Source organism: Oryzias latipes, chromosome 18 (genome assembly GCF_002234675.1).
Source record: "Oryzias latipes chromosome 18, ASM223467v1".
In the NCBI taxonomy this organism is placed as follows: Eukaryota; Metazoa; Chordata; class Actinopteri; order Beloniformes; family Adrianichthyidae; genus Oryzias; species Oryzias latipes.
Window position 1 is genome coordinate 25,295,897 of NC_019876.2, and position 7,486 is coordinate 25,303,382.

At 46.9% G+C, this 7,486-nt stretch overlaps 1 long non-coding RNA gene across 1 annotated transcript; it reads right to left on the bottom strand.

Moving 5' to 3' along the window:
* Nucleotides 1–865: 865 nt before the first annotated feature.
* On the bottom strand, nt 866–3,862 carry LOC110014245. Its single transcript, XR_002289369.1, has 2 exons — nt 3,700–3,862; nt 866–1,341 (listed from the first exon to the last, which is right to left on the bottom strand). It is a non-coding gene; the product is annotated as an uncharacterized LOC110014245 (long non-coding RNA).
* Nucleotides 3,863–7,486: the final 3,624 nt, after the last annotated feature.

Below are 7,486 nucleotides of genomic sequence, written 5' to 3' on the forward strand. Positions count from 1 at the left end.
ACCGCTCCCTCAGGAGATGGGTCACTGTGGAGAATAAATGTCCCACACTTACATGCGTGACAGCTAACAGGGCTTTAACATGAAACACGTGCGAGCAACAACAAGATTTAGTCTTGGACACACCAAAAATACGTGGGGAAAATGCAACGATAAACGTGTTTGAGATGAACCAGCGCCTCGCCTGTAACGCTGGTTAGACCAGGCGGCTGCGGGCAGGGAGGGGGGGCATAAGATGAAGGCGAACGCTGAGCTGCAGCAAGACTGAAGGAGAACAGGAAGTTGGAATTCAATTTAGTTTTAATATGCCTCTCCCCCTTAGAATTGATTTATATTCTATTCCGTTTTTGTCCCTTTCGGGGTCACGGGGCTGCCGCAGACTATGCACTTGTGGGCAAAAGCAGGGGACATCATGCTGGACAGGTTGCCAGTCTGTCGCAGGGTAGAGTGTCCGCAATCACACACCAATGCACTCTCACATTTACACCAAGGGACAATTTAAGTTGACCAACTAACCTATGAAGCATGTTTTTGGACGATTACCCTCGCATGCACAGGGAGAACTATTAACTTTGGATGAATTTATACACAAAGACACACGCAACAAAATTTAGTGCTACCTTTACCCTTTCCAGTGGTAGGTAAGGAGACCAATTAGAACTATACCAAGGGCACTCCAAGCTCCCTGTACTTGGATGGGATGAAGAACAGGAGCGACAGTTTAACTGTCTCATGATGCTGACGGTGGGGACACTCATCAACTTTTGACAGAGGGTATTCAATTAATTTCAGTTATTTCCCCCATGAGTATCTTGTATATTTCGGAAAAAATAGTAACTTCAGTAATTATAATGCATCACAACTTACAAATAACTTATCAGGTTTAATAGGCGTGGCTTGGAGTCAAGAATTGAGGTGAGTCGTTGTGCGACTTAGAGTCGTGGTGTGGCTTGGAGTTGAGACTTGAGTTGAGTCGTGGTGTGGCTTGGAGCCATGACGCAGCTTGGACTCCTGGTGTGGCTGGAGGCTTTGGATCTTTAATGAAGCATTGTCTGCTTGTGTGAAAGTACGACCCAGGTTGACACTCATTGCATTTTGTCCTGCAGACGAGGTGGAGAAATAGAAAGCTTGAAAAGGGAGAAAAAGAGAACAAGACAAGAGTTGAGTCGTTGCGTGGCTTGCAGTCATGGCGTGGCTTGGAGACATAGCACGGTTTGAAGTCGTGGCTCAGCTGGGACTCCTGGTGCGGCTCGGACTCGTGGTGTGGCTAGAGGCTTTGGATCTTTGATTAAGCATTTGCTTGTCTGGAGGTAGGACCCAGGACGACACTTGTGGCAACTTTTCCTGTAGACGAGGTGGGGAAGCAGTAATTAAAGCTTGGAAAGCGAGAACAAGACTTGAGAACAGGTAATGCACCATAGAGGGGCAACGAACTGGCCACGAATGCTGGTGAAGGTTCAATCTGGAAAGCAGAGAAGAGAGGGGAGGGGGAGAGGACCCCCGGAGGTACCTGACAAAAGCAGTGTTTTCCAACTGCCTCCTGTAGCTTTCAGGAGCAGAAAAACACATGGAAAAGCTGCAGGAGCTCCTCCAGCTGATCTTGTTTTTGGCCCCAACAAGTCAACACAGGAGAACACTGTTTATAAGAATGGCAATAGTTTTTCATGCAACATCTTACCTTTTAACATATTTTTTACAAGCAGCTACTGGTGGAGCTCATCTGATGATGCTGGCGTTCTCTGGTTACATAGAGTACACCTTTGATCGTTTAATATAGTAAAAGATTTGAAAAATGTATAAAAAACGTACATCTTACGTCAACCTATCAGTTACAGAAGGCCTTCTGTAACTTAGCTTTGCCTTTGCCCGAGGTTTGATCGGTACTCCAGTGAGAATGACATTATTCCTCCTTACTTGTTGTTCCCCATCGCCCAGTCTTTTCTCCAGAATGTCGACCCGGTTTTCTCGTTGCTCGTTTTGAGCCCGAAATCTTCTGAATTCTTCCATCAGTTCAATCAGTGGAGCTAGCTTAGCATTCACTTGTTCCATAAAGGGATACAGCGTTGCTTTGATATCATCAAGAATCTTTTTAAGGTCTTCGTATTCCTGGGTTTTCTTGGGGGCCATGGTCAGCTCTCTGTTTTGGAGAAAATCAACTTTTTATGTCATTTGAAGATAGTTGTATAGCCGCCGTGAGTCCCCACGCGTCTGCGTTGTAACCCGGAACCGGAAATGTTCATGTTAGCTATTCGTGATAGCACAGAGCTTGCGGCCTTAGGTCTTTTAGGTTCATCTTTCACTTTAAATACTTAATTTGTTATCAAATGTCTGTATGTTGAACAACATGGATTGTATGCATATATAATACACTCATAAGTATGCTTTCTCTGTCTTAGTTTTACAGTGGTCTCAGGAGAAAGTTAATAAATCTTCAGTACAAAGAAGTCTCATAACGTCTTTCTGAAGAACTGTTGTCTATAAGCCAAAATGAATCATACATTCACGGAGGGCTTAATAGTAAAAAGGCATTAAATCATCACGTCCTATTTGGAAATGAAACTTCAATTATGGCAAGATCTGCAGCTGATTTGGAAGAGACATTGGAGACAAGATCAAAAGTCTCCAGCTCTTTACGCTCCAGCCAGCTTACATCATCACCTACAGCGCTGCTAGAGCAAGAGCTAAAGCAGAAGCAGCACGAACCCAACTGTCTTTTGCACAAAAGGAAGCAAACATCCTAAAACAACAAGCTGAACAGCTAAAAATGAAAGCAGATCTGGACACTGAATTGCATGTCCTCAAAACACAGAAAGCATCTGTGGCAGCACTAGTTGAGGCACAAGTTTGGGAGATGTCCACCTAAGAAAGTGGAAACGAGCAATCTGTTTCAAGTGCTGTTCATCTGTCTACCACTTGGCTAAAGGTTGTCATACAGCTGTTCAATGTACAGTTTGCGGCAGCGATAGACATAACACAGCTCTACATCCAGAACCCATTCCTCTGAGAACGAAAGATCCTGTAGCCATTTAACATCATGGCGGGGAGCAAATAAACTCAAACTTGCCTGATCTGACGTCGAAATGCACCGAAATCTGTGGTGGATCAGTCAGCACAAGGTCATGCTCTAAAATATGTTTGGTCAAGGCATATCCATCAGGCCAAATAGAGAAAGCAGTTGAGATGTATGTGGTCCTAGATAATCAAAGTAATCGCTCACTAGCCAAAAGAGAATTTTTTGACCTCTTTGACATTAAAGGGAACCTGGAACCATATACGTTAAAGACATGTTCAGGCATTGTTGAAGCAAGAGGGAGACATGCCAGTCATTTCATTGTTGAATCTCACTCAGCTTTCTCTACCCACCTTGATAGAGTATGATATGATACCTGATGATAGAGCAGGCAGTGACAGTCATAATCAAAAATGCTCAACATGATGCCTTTAAAGGGGAGTGTCAATGTCTCAATAGAGGAGAACAAATTTCCACAAAAGGCTCACTCCGGAATTTGTCTCCATTTATGGACAAAGACGGGCATTGGGGGTGGGTGGCCGTATTTGTCACGGTGCCTGTCAGTTCCCCTCCCCCTCCCCAGCACTTCTGCTCTGCTGATTGGAACCAGCTGACCTTCATCTCGTCATCATCCTGCCTGTCTTCATAAGGGAGCTCCTCAACAGTATCCAGGGCCAGTTTGTTATACTCACTCTGGTTCCTTCCATTGGTCACGCTGGTTCCTCACTCCACACTGATTTCTTCATCCTCGGCGCTCACGTCTCGCTCCAAGCTGGTTACGCCGTCCTCGGCAACCAGATAGATAGATAGATAGATAGATAGATAGATAGATAGATAGATAGATAGATAGATAGATAGATAGATAGATAGATAGATAGATAGATAGATAGATAGATAGATAGATAGATAGATAGATAGATAGATAGATAGATAGATAGATAGATAGATAGATAGATAGATAGATAGATAGATAGATAGATAGATAGATAGATAGATAGATAGATAGATAGATAGATAGATAGATAGATAGATAGATAGATAGATAGATAGACAGACAGACAACTTTATTTATCCATTTGGGAGTTTCCTGCATGGAAATTGACATCTCCATCACATACAGCACTGGTTGACATACACATAGGAAAAAGCAGCACAGTAACTAGAAAAATTAGAACAGTAAGAAACAGTTTAAATATCTGCAAAACAGCATATACAAAAAAAAAAGGTCATTCAGGCCCTTTCCCTTTCCTTTTCTGTTGCCCTCCCCCCTCCTAAGTGGTGGTTAAAGAGTTTGATTGCACAGGGGACGAAGGAGTTTCTCAATCTATTAGTCCTGCACCTTGGGAGGAGCAGCCTCTTGCTGAAGGTGCTTCTCTAGCTACTGATGGTCGTGTGCAGAGGGTGGGTGGCATTGTCCAGGATACATGTTAGTTTTTTTAGTGTCCTTCTCTCTGCTACAGTAGTCAGAGGGTCCAGCCTTGTGCCAACCACAGAACCAGCCCGCCTGATCAGCTTCTCCAGCCTGGAGAAGTCTGTCTTTGAGGTGCAACCCCCCCCCAGCACACCACAGCGTAGGTTAGAGCGCTGGCGACCACAGACTGGTAGAAGATCCCCAGGAGCTTCTTGCAGATGTTGAAGGATCTTAACCTTCTCAAGAAGTACATCCTGCTCTGGGCCTTCTTGTACAGCTGCCCCGTGTTGTTCGTCCAGTCCAGCTTGTTGTCCAGCCACAGCCCAAGATATTTATAGGTCTGCACGACCTCCACCTCCTCCACTCCTATCAGAACTGGTCTGGGGTTGGGTCTGTCCCTCCCAAAGTCGACGACCAGTTCCTTAGTCTTGGAGGTGTTGAGCTGTAGGTTATTTTTGTGGCTCCTGACAACAAAATCCATCACCAGGCTCCTGTACTCCTCCTCCTCGTCGCCACTGATACACCCCACGATGGCTGTGTCATCTGCGAACTTCTGGATGTGACACGTGTCCGAGTTGTAGCAGAGGTCCGCGGTGTACAGGGTGAAGAGGAAAGGGGAAAGTACAGTCCCCTGTGGAGCTCCCACGTTGCTGACCACAGTGTCAGACGTGATGTCCTTCAGCCTGACGTACTGTGGTCTGTCAGTGAGGTAGCTGGAAATCCAAGCAACCAGGCACGGGTCCACTCGCATACTGGAGAGTTTTTCCTGGAGTACAAGGGGCTGGATAGTGTTGAAGGCACTGGAAAAGTCCAGGAAAGTAATCCTTACAGTGCCTTTTCCCTTGTCCAGATGTGAGTGGGCTCTGTGTAGGAGGAAGAGGATGGCATCCTCTACTCCAACCTCTGCCCGGTAGGCGAACTGCAGAGGGTCCTAAGCGTGCAGCACCTGGGGTCTAACCATGCCTCGTCTCAAGCTGATCCCGCCGTCCTCGGCGTCCACGCCTCGCCTCAAGCCGGTCCCGCCATCCTTGGCGTCCACGCCTCGCCTCAAGTTGGTCCCGCTGTCTTCAGCGCCCACGCCTCGCTCCCTCTGGCATCCGTGCGTCGCGCCTCTCTGTCTCCGCTGTCCTCAGCGTCAACAGCCCCAAGGATTTCAGGATGTTTCCACGGAGGAACTGATCACCACGTTCTCAGAGAAACTTTATTTATCCGTGGTAAAATAAACCATTCCCAGCACTTCCTTCTCGTGAGTTACTTCTGGGTTTCAGCTACTGGTCTGCTACGTCTACGACATCATGACGGAATGAACTGGCCCTCACCCATACCCAGCTGACCCGGAAGGGCTCCACCTCGCCGTTACCCAGCAGAGTTTAGCTCTCGGCCACCAATGGAATCTCTCAACCAGATGGCTTCCACGCAGCAAGATCTTTTTCGCTGTCTGGACAGCATTTCCCAAGCCTGGTTGAGCTAACTAACCAACAGTCGGCTAGCGCTACTTCAAAGTCCCCACCTTCCGGAGCTGGAAGCTCTAAACTATCCACCACCTCATGGACCCAAGAGAACTTTCGTTTACAACCTGAACCATTCCAAGGTGACCTTAACTCATGCGGTGGGTTTCTCCTACAGTGCCAATTAATTTTTCAGCAGGCCCCGCGGTATTACCATGCTGACCACTGTAAATTTACTCTAGTAGTGAATTTCCTCAGAGGTAAAGCCCTTCAATGGGCTCAGGCTTATTTAACAGCTTACCCTATTTTCCAAGTTCCCTTCGAATGCTTCATTGGGGAGTTTCGATTGGTCTTTGACCAATCCCACAAAACAGAGGAGGCTACCCGCTGCCTTTTGGGATTACGTCAACTCAGCCGATCCGTAAGTGAACACTTAATTGACTTTCGCATCCTAGTGGTGGAGGCTGGATGGCCAGACGTTGCCCTCAAAGGGGTTTTCTATCAGTCACTAAACGATCAGATCAAAGACCATCTTTGTTCACAGCCGGAAGCTAGAACCTTAGAAGAGCTCGTTACTGCGGCCTTACGTTCCGACGTTTGGCTCCGTGAACGCCAGGTAGAACGATCACGACCAGAAAAAAGAACTGTTACCAACTTTGTCTCTCAACTCCCCACGTCAGAACCATCTTCTGCCAGCCCACGCGAAGACGTCAGCCAACCAATGCAGATCGCACATTCTAAGCTCACTCCGGTGGAGCGCCGTAGACGCATAGAAGAAAGTACCTGCTTCTATTGTGGACAATCCGGTCATCATGTTCAACAATGCACTTTACGTTTAAATTCCAGAACCCCCCGCTAGAAGACAGGCCGCGGGAGGGTCCTCCTACTGTTGTCCAGGAAAAGAATTTCCTTTATGTTCCTGTCAAACTACATCACCAGTCTCAAACCCATTCATGTCAGGCCCTTATTGATTCTGGAGCCGAACAGAGCTTTATTGACAGTTTTCTGGTTTCCAAACTCAGTCTCCCCACAGAACAGCTGTACCATCCTGTCAAAGCGGCTGGCCTGGGCGGTCAGTTACTCACCCGCATCACCCATCGTACCAAACCGGTTCAACTTATCACCTCCGGTAACCACCACGAAATCATACTATTTTACATCGCTCAAACTCTTCAGTCTCCTGTCATCCTAGGTTTCCCTTGGTTTCACAGCCACAATCCTCAGTTCGATTGGGCTAACCACCACATTACCAACTGGAGCACCCACTGTCTAGCCAACTGCCTTTGCTCTGCCATTCCTTCGGTATCTCCCGATCTCGATCCCGTTCCTGAGGAGATCGACCTCTCCAAGGTACCACCTTGTTATCATGATCTTAAAAATGTTTTCAGCAAAAACAAGGCTAGTGCCTTGCCTCTCCACAGACCCTATGATTGCTCCATCGAGTTATTAAACGGCGCCACTCTCCCCAAGGGACATTTATTAAATTTGCCCGGCCCTGAAAAGATCGCTATGGAGTAATATATTCATGAGTCCCTTTCCTCAGGTCACATTCGTACCTCCTCTTCTCCCGTCGCTGCTGGCTTCTTCTTCGTTCAGAAGAAAGATAAGACCTTGCGGCCT